The 14,013-nt window shown below is 40.9% G+C and overlaps 1 protein-coding gene across 1 annotated transcript in view; it reads right to left on the bottom strand.

The window, feature by feature from the left end:
- The window catches only part of TMEM169 (transmembrane protein 169), a 37,776-nt gene that overhangs the window by 11,256 nt on the left and 12,507 nt on the right, over window positions 1-14,013 (bottom strand). The window lies entirely within an intron of this gene.

The raw sequence follows: 14,013 nt of genomic DNA, 5'->3' as shown, positions 1-14,013 counted from the left end.
ATAAAGAAAAGATCAAGTTGGAAATCAGAAGAGACTCTGTAACTTGCTCTTAATTACAAATATTAGAAGAAACGATTAAGTCAAAGAGCTGAACAGAAACTTTCAAAGGGAAGTCCAAGAAATAAAGTGAAATATTATAATGGAATATGCCAAGTTCTGAAGTGAGAAAACCAAACTGGAAGAACATACTCAACGTAACTTAACCTGAAAGAACTCAAGAAACAAAAGTTCAAGCCTCAAGTTGCAATCTTGAAAGGTTAGATATTCAAACTATTGAATGATGCAGGGAGCCTAAAAAGAAGATGGAAAGAATGCACAGACGCACTTTACAAAAAGAACTAGTAGACATCCAAACCTTTCAGGATGAGCATAAAAGCAAGAACCAATGGTACTGAAAGAAGTTCAAGCTTCACTGAAATCATTAGCCCAAAACAAAGCTCCAGGTATTGATGGAATACCAACTGAAATGTATCACCAAGCTCATAAAGCACTGGAAGCACTCACTTGTGTATGCCAGGAAATTTTGGAAGACAGCTACTTGGCCAACTGACTGGAAGAGATCCATATTTGTGTCCATTCCAAAGAAAGGTGACCCAATAGATGCTCAAATTATAGTATGACATCATTGATATCACATGCAATTAAAATTTTGCCTTAGATCATCTGATAAAAGTTGCAGTAGTACATGACAGGAATCTGAAAGAGGTTCAGGCCAGATTCAGATGAGGATGTGGAAAAAGGGGTATTATTGCTGACGTCGGCTAGATCTCAGCTGCAAGCAGAGAATACCAGAAAGATATTTATTTGTGTTTCATTGGCTATGCAAAGGCATTCAACTGTGTGGATCAAAACAAATTATGGGTTACCTTGAGGAGAATGAAATTCCAGAACACTCCATTGTGCTCCTGCAGGATTTGTACATGGATAAGGAGACAATTGTGTGAACAGCACAAGGGGATTTTGCACGGCTTAAAATCAAGAAAGGTGCGCTGCAGGGTTCTGAGCTCTCACCACACTTCTTCCATCTGTATGTTGACTACATACTTAGAGAAGCTGGATTCTGTGAAGAAGAATGTAGCATCAGGTTTAGATGAAGGTTTATTAACAACTTGAGATATGCAAATGACACACCTTACATGCTGAAAGTGAGGAGGACTTGACGCACTTCCTGATGAAGAGCAAGTGTTGCAGCTGCAGTGTGGATTACGACTCAATGTAAAGAAGACCCAAATCCTCACAAACAGACCAATAGCTAACATCATGGTAAATGGACAAAAGATTGATGTTGCTAAGGATTTCATCTTACTTAGATCCACAGTCAATGCTCATGGAAGCAGCAGTCAAGAGATCAAAAGACGCATTGTGTTGGGTAAATATGTTGCATAGGACCTGTTTAGATGTTGAAAAGCAAGGATTTTACCTAGAGCACTACGGTGCTCCTGACCCAAGCTACGGTATTTTCAATCACCTCATATGCATGAGAGTTGGACACTGAATAGGAAGACTGAAGAAGAATAGATGCATTTGACTTGTGGTGCTGGAGAAGAATATGAAGGGTACCATGGACTGCCAGAAGAACAAACCAATCTACCTGGGAAGAAATACTGTCAAAATGCTCCTTAGCAACAAGGATGGAAAGACTTCCTCTCACATCCTTTGGACACGTTGTCAAGAGAGACTGGTTCCTAGAGAAGTATATCATCCTTGGAGAAGTAATGGGGCAGTGAAAAAAGAGGAATGCCCTTTGAGAGTGACCTTTTTTATTTCATCAAATACTTCTTGCAAATAAACCCAGAAAGGAGAAACCTAATGTATTTTAAGGGAAAGAGAAGGAAAATAAACAAACTCACTGCTATGGAGTCGATGCTGGCCGAGATCGTAACTCTGCCAGAGTAGAAAGCCTCATCTTTCTCCCAATAAGTGCCTGTGGTTTAGAACCATTGACTTTGCAGTTAGCAGCCCAATGTATAAGCAGCCCATTCTAATTGACAGAGAATCCATGTATCCATGGCATTGAAGATGGAGGCAGGAAGTCTAAAGATCCTCTACAGAAATTAGTGGAGAGGCAATTCCAAGAAGGGCTCACGTCTACATAGCAATTCTGAGGCACCCGGGAGAAAAGACAGCTCCAAGGGATTTTGATTTCAACACCAGAATCCATCTAATATTCATCTGCATGCAAATGGGGGTAAGGCCACTTTCAGGATCCCACATGTGTCCTCAGAGAAGAATCCCTTGTGCCCAGAAAAAAAGCTTTACGAGTTTCTCCTTTAGTTTCAAACACAAATAAAAGCAAATAGAACAATTTTAATGAACTCACATCTATTCATCCATCACCTTTTAAAAATAATAATTAAGGTTTTCTGGGCCAGTCTAGTTTCACCTTCCCCTACTATTTAAAAGCAAATCTCAGCCATAAAGTCATTTCACCTGTAACTATTGGGGTGACCTACTCCAGCCATCTGCCCATAGGTATTCTTTTGAACTTTAAAAAAAGTAAACATAACTAATTTTTTAGACGAGTAAGCAGCTTAGAGGAGGTATTTGGCTTTAGACATTGGATTATTTTGAAATTTTTTATCTCTGGACAGTGGGATTTAAGTAGGAGGAACTCCATGTTCTGACTAGAGACTATAAGATGTAGGGTATTGTCACTGGTGATTCTGTTGCTATAATGGTTATATAACGGATGGACTCTGAAACATGGCACTGTACTTTGATGTCATTGAGAAATTAACATAAAAAACAAACTCACTGTCATCAAGTCAATTCTGACTCATTGTGACCCTATAGGGCAGCAGTTCTCAACCTGTGGGTCCCAACCCCTTTGGCGGGGGGTGGGGTGGTGGGGGGGTGTTGAACCACCCTTTCACAGGAGTCGCCTAAGACCATCGGAAAACACTTATTTCCAATGGTCTTAGGAACTGAGACACTGTTCCTCTATCCGTCTCCGGGCGGGTCCGCCCACGTGCAGATAGCTGATCTGGTGGGAAAGAAGCTATCTCCACCTTCGCACTGACATTGGCTTTTTACGTATACTGTCGCAAAATGTGGCAATGTCATTCACTGTTGTTATATCAAGACTGTTACCAAGCTACACCATGCTTCACGACAAACTTTCATTTATTTGTCATTAGAAATAAATATTTCACAATATACAATTACATATTGTTTTTGTGATTGACCACTATTCTTTAATTATGTTCAATTTGTAACAATGGAAATGCATCCTGAATATCAGATATTTACATGACCATTCATAACATAGCAAAATGACAGTGATGAAGTAGCAATGAAAGTAATTTTATGGTTTGGGGTCACCACAACATGAGGAACTGTATTAAAAGGCATCCTGAATATCAGATATTTACATGACCATTCATAACATAGCAAAATGACAGTGATGAAGTAGCAATGAAAGTAATTTTATGGTTGGGGGTCACCACAACATGAGGAACTGTATTAAAAGGGTCACGGCATTAGGAAGGTTGAGAACAACTGTTATAGAGCATGGTAGAATTGCCCCTGGGCATTTCTGAGACTGAAACTTGTATGGGAGTAGAAAGCCTCATCTTTCTGCTGCAGAGTAGCTGATGGGTTTGAACTGCTGACCTTGTGATTAACATCCTAATGTATAACCATAACCACCAGGGCGTATATAATCTATTATAACCCCCTTTACTGTGCCCTCATTTTGGTTTTGCCTGATTCAAATGTATCTCAAAAAAGCCCACCCGAACTCCTTGCTATTGAGTCAAATCTGCTCACTAGCAAGTCGGACTGCCCTTGAGCATTTCTTCACAGACGCAGCTCCTGCAGGGCCGCTGGAGAGTTCAAACCACTGACCTCGGTCAGTGGCCAAGAGCATTTAACTACTGTGCCAACAGGGCTCCTTGAATTGTATCTACTCACAATGGATTCGTGTTAATTTGGGGTGTTTTATGTTTTTGCCGCAAGAAGATTTCATAATTGGAATTTTGAGCTCTTGATCAAAAGGCACCCAATGTCCAGTGGGCTCTTTTACAGAAGTTAATATTTATTGATGACCATTGCCTACACCCCAGGGGTTCACTAGCCACTGTCAAGGAGTTGATTCCAATTCATATTGACCCTGTGGGACCCAGAGTAACTTCTTACAGTGAGACTAATTTTTTTAATGTCTTTAAAGAGTATATTTCCATTACTTTTTCTCCTCGTTATTTTATTTGTTTATTTTTTAATCCTTTTATCGGGAGCTCTTACAGATATCATAACATGTTTCCATTATCTCAAGCAGTATTGTATAATTGGCACCACAATTAGTTTCAAAACATTTTCTTTCTTCTTGAACTCCTTGATACCAGCTCCCCTTTATCTCCTCCCATCCCCACTCTATCCCCCCCCCCAAGGAATCATTATTATTATTATTGCCATCTCCTACATATCCAAAATATCCAGTCACATAGAGTTCTGTTGTTCATCCCATTGAGTGGGGTTATACAGTCATCAATGCTATCAGCTCCCTATCCCCACCCCACCCCCTTCCTGTATTCTCAGGGAACTGTGACCGAAGTTACCTGAGACTAAATGTTATGGAAGCAGACGATGTCATCTTTTCTCAGGAAGTGGTTGATGGGTTTTGAGGTTGCAACCCAATCCTAAACACACTATACAACAAGGGTTCCTTATGAGTTCATTGTTGTTGCTAGATGCTGCTGAGTTGGTTCTGATTCTTAGCAACCCTATGCACAACAGGCTGAAACACTGCCTGCTCCTGCAAACTAACAAACTGTGTTTGAGCTCATTGTAGTAGCCGCTGTGTCAGCCCATCTCCTTAGCAGTCTTCCTTGATCCCAATACCCTTCCACTTTACAAAGCATGATGTTCTATTCCAGGGATTGGTCTGGCCTGATAATAGATCCACATTTCAGGAGACAAAATATAGGCAGACTTCCTTCAGTGAACATTCTCTCTGTACTTGTTACAAGAAATATCTGTTTGTCCTATTGGCAATCCATAGCAGTTTCAATATTCTTCACTAGCACCATCATTCAAATGCACTAATTCTTCTTTAACTTTCCTTATTCAGTGTTCAACTTTCACATGCATTCGAGATGACTGAAAGTATCATGGATTGATGTCAACTCAAAGTGACATCCTGGATCTCCCACACTTTTAAAGAGGTATTTTGCAGCACACTTGCGCAATGCAATACGTCTTTTGATTTCTTTATTTAAAAATTTTTAAGTTTGATTGACATATAACTCACAGGTCATACAATTCACTGGTTTAATCATATTCAAGAATTGTGTAATAATCACCACAATCAATTTTAGAATATTTTCTTCTTAAAATTTTTTTGAAATGAACTTGTATATCACTAAAGAATCCAAGTCCAATTCAGTTTCACTTTTCCAACTTTTGTAGCCACTCAGACCGACGTTTGGATCTGAGGGGATAAGTAAGGAATTTGGAGGGTTTTAAGATTGTGAGCCTTCACTTAAAACTTATACCCTTATTTACTTATTTAGTTTCTTTTATAAAGAAAAACATTCTGTGTGGTTTCATAGTCCATATCATCAAATCAAATCAGTAATAGTATCACTTCAAACCTCTCATAATTCTTATTTTCTCCTCTGCCTTCCCTCCCTCCATAATTTCCTGTGCCTTCCCTCTCCCTCTCCCAATTCCCGTCTCCGCCCTCAACATAGTCTTCAAAGTTTTATCCTTTGATGTGAAAACCACTTTTCTTTTTCTTTGCTTTTCATTATAATTAGGATGTCATTAAACATTTATCTTTATGAGCTTGACTGTCATCTCTAAGCATGTTGTTCCCTAGTTTCATCCATGCCTTGTGGTGCTTGACAGAGTTGTCATTGTTTTTTATTGATGCATAATATTCCATTGTATGAATGTACCAGAGTTTGTTTATCCATTTCTCTATAATCAGAGTTTTTGACTGTTTCCACCTTTTTGCTAATATGGAAATTGCTGCAATAAACACTGGTGTGCATATTTCTGTTTATATTGTGTTCTTTATTTCTTTAGGGTATATGCCCAGTAGAGGGATTGCAGGGTTATATGGCAATTGTATTTGCATTTGTTTAAGAAAGGCCAATACTGATTTCCATAGTACTTGGTCAAGTCTACAGTCACACCAGCAATGTATGAGTTTTCCAACCTCTCCACATCCTCTCCAGTATTTAACATTTTCTGTTTAAAAATTTTTTTTGCTAGGGTTGTCACTGTGAGGTGGTATCTCATTGTTGTTTTAATTTGCATTTCTCTTATTGCTAATGAATGTGAACATTTCTTCATACGATTTTTGGCCACATGGATGTCATCTTTAGCAATTTGTTCATGTATTGTGCCCATTTTTTATTTGTGCTCTTTGTATTTTTCTTATTAAGGTGTTTTAATACCTATAGATTTTGAAATTACCCCTTAATCTGATGTATGTGGTAGTTACATAATCTGGTGTCGAATTGAGACTATTAAGAGTGAAGGGGTGGGGTTTAGCCTGTCAATCAGGGCTCAGCTTGATGACCTCATTTGGAGGCTCAATGGAGATAAATAGCTCACTGGAGGCCAGGTGCACTCACTCCCTGAGAGACATTCCTGTTGACAAGCCACATGTAGCTATGCTAGAGCCCTGGAGCTAGAGGAGCCAAGTGGAGACCCCTGCCAGCGGTGAGATGCTTCCACTGCCACTGGATCCACAAGACTTTCCACCCACTGGCCTGTGATCTTCCTACATTTGGCATCATTGCATGTTTGTGTGAATCTGAAGAGGAATGTATTGGTATCGGACATATGGGCTCATATTGGACTTAAGGACTTGATCTAAACTGGGCTGGGATGTTTTCTTAATGTACAATTGCTCTTTGATATAAAGTTCTCTCTTACACACTTGAGTGTCTCCCTAGATTTGTTTTGCTAGTCAACCCCAACTAACACAGTATCATTTCTAAATATATTTTCCCAATCTTTCGGTTTTCTTTTTACTCTTTTGGAGAATGAAATCTTTTGGTATGCATAAAGGTCATATTTTTAGAAAAGCCTAGTCCTTTATCTTGTCTTCTTTAGTGCAATTTTTCATTATGGTTGGTAGTGTATTTATGCCACGTATTAGGGCCCTTACATTTGTCCTTATTTTTTCATCAACAGTCTTTATGGCTCTAGGCTCTATATTTGGGTGTTTGATCCATCTTGAGTTTGTTTTTGTGCATGGAGAAAGGTATGGGTCCTGTTTCATCCTTTGGCAGGTGAATATCCAAATTTTCAAGCTCTCTTTATTGGAAATGCTCTCTCTTCTCCACTGAAGATGTTTTCATCCCTTATCAAAAAGCAGCTTCTATGATATAAGAATTTAAAAATATTTACCCGCATTTCCTAAAGTTCAGCCCTGTTTGTGCGGTTGGGAAGTGTTGGGACTCCTACCCACAAACGGGCAGTCCGAACACACTAGCCCCTCCTCAGAAGAGAGGTGATGCTGTTGCTCCTTAAAGATGTACATTTTCAGTTGGAATTGACTCATGACTATGGGTTTGGATTTTTTGATTTACACATGACAATGGCTAGATTCACAACCTGGCTGTCCCTATCCCCTAAGGCTCTCTCATACCTACTTTCTGTGACCATTTTCCCCTATTTTCATTTCTTTTGTTGTGCTCCTTGGGCATTTCCTTTCTTTCAGTGCCAAGTGTATGCCCACTGCTGTCCCTTTATTCCCGAGATTAAAGTTCCTCCTCTCATCTGTCTTCCACGTCTTCACCAATGTTGAGTGAAATAAATGTTCCATCCAAGGGGTGGGTGGGGGTGAGGGATGGAAAAATAGAAAACAAAAATGAATTATCTCTCCGGTGGGACCTAAAATATCAGTTACTCTGAAGCATATTTCATGTTCAAAAATATTGGTAATTGGCATTTGGGAGATTAGTATGGGATAGGACCAACTCTATACCATATTCTTCAAATGCCAAAATATCTATTTTTTCCTCATTTCTCTGTTCCTAGAATATGGGTGTGTCTTATAATCATAGAACCCCTCAAAGATGAGCCACCTTTTCAGCAGTGCTATCTTTATCTTTAGAGGCCTTCTTCTTCAGTGCCACCTCGGCTCTAGAATTTTTCATGTGTCCTTTTTTTTACACCCCATTACACCATAAGAACTATGTCTTAACTCACCTTTGTATCCTGGGCGCTTAGCCTAAAACCTGAAACAGGTGTTTGATGGAAGTACTTGGAATGTGTTCATTTAAAATGTGCAAGCAGTTGTGGACAGGTTTCACTAAGCCCACATTTCAAGCCTTGCCTCAGAGAACTAAACAAGAAGTCACCAATGTTTGTCACTCATGGGGCTTGTGGAATCATGAAATTCATTTGATGGAGGGGATCTAAAAGTACAAAGGTATGTACTGAAGAGTAAGAGCACAGGAGCTCCTGAAATTAATAGATCCAGAACACAAAGAATCCAACCATTATGATATTGAGTTCCCACAGGGAAATAGAGAAGCCAAACAAGACTTTGTACCATAGTTGACCCAACACAGAAGAGAGTGGACACTTACAAACACACAAGCAGCCATATCATGACAACCCTATGAGATGCAGAATCTCTGAGCACACCACTTTATGCCTTTTCATTGGACTGCTAACCACAAGGTCAGCAGTTCATAATCACCAATCGTTCCTTGGGAGAAAGATGAGGCTTTTGATTCCTCTGCTGCCGCAGCTATGAAACTCAAGCTGTGCAGTTTTAGTGGGTACAAGGTTTGCCCCGGACACGGGAGAGCTATCACTGGTACATCTCTGGCTGATATAATGGCCAAGAGGAATCAGAAACCTGAAGTTAGCAAGGCCCAATGAGAAGAGGCTCTCTGGGCTGCCAAGGAAGCAAAAGAGGGACAGCAACCATCTGAAAAGACTGCCACAGCTGTGACTAAGGCTCCCACAAAGGCAGCACCTGAGCAAAAGATTGTGAAGCCTGTGAAAATTCCTGCTCCCCAGGTTGGTTGAAAATGATAAGTTGGCAGATGAGACTTTCAAATAAAGATGGAACTGTAAATAAAAAAAGGGAAAAGAGAGAGAGAGAAGTGGAGTCAAGATGGCGTCCAGGTAGAATCACCCACCTGTTGTTAGATCCTGTTGTTATATCAGAAAATTAAGATATAAGGAGGCCAATATTGAGAGGCTAGATTCTAAAAATAGATTCAGTGTATTAGGGTCTGGTTCAGACGTCCCCCTGTGATTTTCACCCACAGAACAATTTGACAACTCTCAGAAGTAGTTTAAGTTCATTGCTTCTGCCTGTGGGATCTGCTAATCTCTCACCAGATCCAGCGGGATGGTGTCCATCACCCCTTACTATGCCCAAGATATGAGATTTGCAGCATGCAGTAATTTCTCCAGGCTGCTGTCTAAAGGTGGTCATAATCCCAAGATTGCAGACAGCCTCTGAGAACTAGCCCCAAGACCTCACACCAGAGCTCCTCTCTCTGCGATCCATGAACTCTTGCATTCTGGCCTTTTCAAGCTCCCTTCCCAGCCAGGAATGGAGCAACTACATCAGCCATCACCTTTCCCCCTCTCACCAGCTCCACTCCTGCCAGCTGGGGTAATGATAATTAGTCACTGATTTATAGCAATTAAGGAGCCCCTGAGATATTTACCCATAGCAAGCTGTGTAAGAGAGCCAAAGTGACACAGGAGTACTGCCAGGAGAGAATTCAGATCCAGTTGGCCCCCAAGCCACTGGGCTATTCTGGTCCCCCTTCCCTGGGGGACAGCACAGCACAGGCCTGAAACCAGGGTGCCCCACAAGCCCATTATGAAAAGAAGAAAAAAAACCGCTTAAATTCCAGGCTGTGTTCCTTTGCGTAACTTTGAATGTAAGCCACCAGAAACTTGGTCCTGATCTACAAGCATAATATTAGCATAACAAGACAGGCAGAACTATAATTCCCAGAATACAGACTAGAATTTTAACATAATAAAATGGAAAAATCCAGGGACTGAAAGCCACTTCCCAAGCCAAAAACTGGCTCTACCAGTACTGGGAGCCACAGAGAATCTTTAAAAGAGTATGAATTATAGCCAGGCAGGCCAGATCAGATCCGTTCCCACACTGCAGGCCTTGCTAAACCCAGCCCAATGGCATACCTAGAGTTGCTGGCATCAGCATACCCTCCAAGGCTCCCAACAGCTCCGGCCACTAAGTCCCCACAGCATTTTGCCTACACAACAGCCCAACCCACCACTAGAGTAGGCCACAGGTATTCCCTGAAACCACCCTTACCAGTCACACAGAGAAAGAACTCAGGGCCCCTCGGTCTCCCAGGAACATGGTGCCCAGATTTTCCAAAATGGCATGCAGACTGCAACATACCTCAACACCCTCAATAAGAAAACAAGAAAAACAAAACATAACAGCAGAAGAAATCCTAAACCTAACAACACTCACAGAAGAAACAGAAGTGATCTGCAACAAAAAGAAATCTTTATAATGCTGCTTGGAGTAATACAGGATATGCAGGAAGCAACACAGAATAAGGAAACAATGGTAGAGGAGATGAAGTCCATGATAGAGGGGATGAAGTCGGTGCACTAAAGGGAAATACAAGAACTAATGGATGAAGTAACAGAAGCAAAACACAAGATAACGGACCTCACCAACAGACTAGAAGAGGCAGAGAATTGTACCAGCGATCTCTAAGACAATCCGGCAGACTTCAATAAATGGCAAAGACAGTCAAACAAGGTAGTCAAAGAGGTAGAAGAAAACCTGAGAACAGTGACAGATCCTATGAAGAGGAACTATATTCGAATAATTGGTCCTCCAGAACAAGACACAACTAAGAAGTTTATATCTAAATTAGTGAGGGAATTTCCCACCTTAAATGAATGAGAATGAGACATTCATACAGGAAGCAGAGTGGACACCAATTAGACTAAACTGCAGGAAGAACTCACCAAGGCACATAATAGCTGAATTATCCAACGTTGAGGAAAAAGGAAATTTTAAGAGCAGCAAAAGAAAAAAAGGCAGTTACTTACAATGGTGCTCAGGTAAGAATATACTCAGACCTATCACCAGATTCCATGAAGAGTAGGAGAGAGTGGAGTAACATCTTCAGAAAGCTAAAAGAAAAAAATGCCAACCCAAGAATCCTCTACACTGCGAGTCTTCTCAGACAAGGTCAGCTCAAACAATACGTCATAACACACCCAAACCTTTGGAAAATCCTTGCTGACTCACTGCAGTCAGAAGATCAACACTCACCAAGCACAAGCAGGAGACTGCTATACAACGCAACTCCATCCACCCAGAAATCAGTGCACTGAAAATAACTACCAAGATAACATTTCCTCAGAGGGAAAAGAAAGCAAGAATCAAGCCCCGCATATAAACACAGAGCACTGATATGAAGGGAGATAGGAAAACACCCAACACAAAAGGTATGAGATGACTGCAATGAATCCACAGATGGTGGTAATAACTCTGAATGTCAATGGCCTGAACTCACTCATTGAAGGACAAAGTTTAGTAGAATGGCTCAGAAAGCATAACCCATCAATCTGTTGCCTGCAAGAGACACATCTTAAACTTTCAGACAAAAAATACTAAGAATAAAAGGCTGGTGGAAAATATACCAGGCAAACAACAACTTTTAAAAAGCAGGGGTTGCAATCCTAATCTCCAAAGAATTTTACCTCAAGGGGAAAACCATAACAAGACAAAGATGGGCCCTATATAATGCTCAAAGGATCAGTAGACCAGGAACCAGTGAGCATAATAACTATATATGCACTTAATGAGAGACCTGCAAGATTTGTCAAATGATTCAAAATATGAAAAAAAGAAATCACAGACTCAACATTCATAGCAGGTGACTTTGATACACTGCTATCAGAGAAAGATAGATCACTGAGAAAGAACTTCAGCCAGGAGGCTACAGAGCTAAACACTCCAATTAGGTGACTGGACATGACAGACATTTAGAGAGCTATCTATTCAAAGGCAAAAAAAGTTCATATTCTTTTCAAATGCACATGGCTTATTTTCTAAAATAGACTACATGCTGGGACACAAGTCAAGCCGGAGTAACTTCAAACACATAGAGATCACTCAGATGTCCCTGTCGGACCACCATACCATAAAGTTGGAGATCAACAAATGGGTGACCAGAAAAACAAGGGAAAACAATTGAATGATGAAGAATGATCTTCTGGGACACGAATGGGTACTGGGTTAAAATCGAGAGGAAATTAAGAAGTTTCTAGAAACTAATGAGAATAAGAATACAAGATACCAAAACCTATGGTACAGTAAAACCAATCAGAGGAAGTTTGATAGCAATTAATGCATATATTAAAAAAGGAAGAGAGACATAACTGTTACAACTTTCACAAAACTTACAGCAATTAGAACAGAGTCAACAGAACAACTCCTCCAATAGGAACAGAGAAGAAAAATCAGGGCAAAGTTAAATAAGTGGGAAGACAAGAGAACAATGCAAAGTATCAATGCAGCAAAAAAGGTAATTATTTGATAGGATCAACAGAATCAACAGACTGTTGGCAAGCCTAACCAAGGAAAGGAAGGAGCAAACATCAATAGCTAGGATGAGGGATGACATCAGGAAAATCACAACTGGCCCCAATGAGATTAAAAGGATAATCACAAAGTACTATGAAAGTTTGTATTCTAATGAATTTAACAACATGGAAGATGTGAACAAATACTTGGAAAAAGCAAGACAAGTCGCACACTGGTCTGATGATCAATGAGTGAGAGACAAGAAAGGCAAGGCTCGCCGAGCCATTTATCTCTCCGCCCTTCAATTAATCCCACTTATGTTTATCGGCCAGGCTGGCACAATAAACTATCTCACCATGTTTCCCCCAAAATAACACACTATCTTATATTTATTTTTCCTTAAGAAGACACACTATGGCTTATTTGCAGGGGATGTCTTATTTTTATTAAGTATGGTACAACAATCTACCTTTATTCAAAGATAGTTAAGTCGTCTTCTTCTGGAACATCCACCCACAGTGCTGAGTCAAAGGGCAGCCACAGCCTTCCTTCTTCCCCTGAGGACACACAATACCCAGAGCAGAGCGTCCTGTTCCTCACTTCCTGGAGGAGACTTTGAGGTTCACTGTCTAGGTCTCCCTCGAAGCCTCAGCTTGCAACACGCACAGAATGACCGGGACCTGACACAGGGAGCCGACCTTGTGGATGGGGCTGCCCGTACCTCTCGGGTCCCCTCCGAGATAGCAGCTGTCATGATGGGGCGGATGAGAAGGGCTGCCCATCTTCGTGACAGCTCAGCATTGGTAGGCTGCAGAGCCACGCCTATCACTATGTCTTATTTTGGGGGGATGGCTTATATTGCGTGAATGCTTAGAAATCCTGCTATGGCTTCTTTTATGGGTATGTCTTATTTTCGGGGAAACAGGGTACTATGGATAGAACACTGTGTGGATCACCAAGCAAGTAGCAAGAGAACCCACAGATTTGGAGAGGATTTTTAGCAATGACAACAAACAAAGGGCTTATTACTAAAATCTACAATAGCCTTCTAGCCTGCAAAAAAGAAGAAAACAGTTAGCCCCCTGAGGAAGTGGGAAAAGACCTGAACAGAAGTTTCATGAGGGAGGAGACCTGACTGGCCAATACACATATGAGAAAATGCTCCTGATCATTAGCCACCAGAGAAACGCAAATTTAAATAACCATGAGATACCACCTAACACCCTTGAGGATAACCGAAATCAGAAAATCAGAGAGGAACAAATGTTGGAGGGGTTGTGGTGAGATAGGAACTCTCCTCCACTGCGGGTGGTCATGTAGTTAGATGCAGCCTCTGTGGAAAGCAAATATGATTTGCTTTAAAGCAAATGGAAATTGAACTACCTTATGGCCCAGCTATCCCTGTACTGGCCTGAGTTAGTTAATTGTGCCAGCCTGGCCGATAATCACATGTGGTGCTGGTTGAAAGGCAGAGGGATAAATGGGTGGTGAAGCCT

The sequence above is a fragment of the Echinops telfairi genome, unplaced genomic scaffold (genome assembly GCF_000313985.2).
Source record: "Echinops telfairi isolate 266 unplaced genomic scaffold, ASM31398v2 ScPeMD7_3;HRSCAF=10, whole genome shotgun sequence".
In the NCBI taxonomy this organism is placed as follows: Eukaryota; Metazoa; Chordata; class Mammalia; order Afrosoricida; family Tenrecidae; genus Echinops; species Echinops telfairi.
The sequence above is the reverse complement of the archived record's forward strand: the minus strand, read 5'-3'. Positions and strand labels throughout refer to the sequence as shown.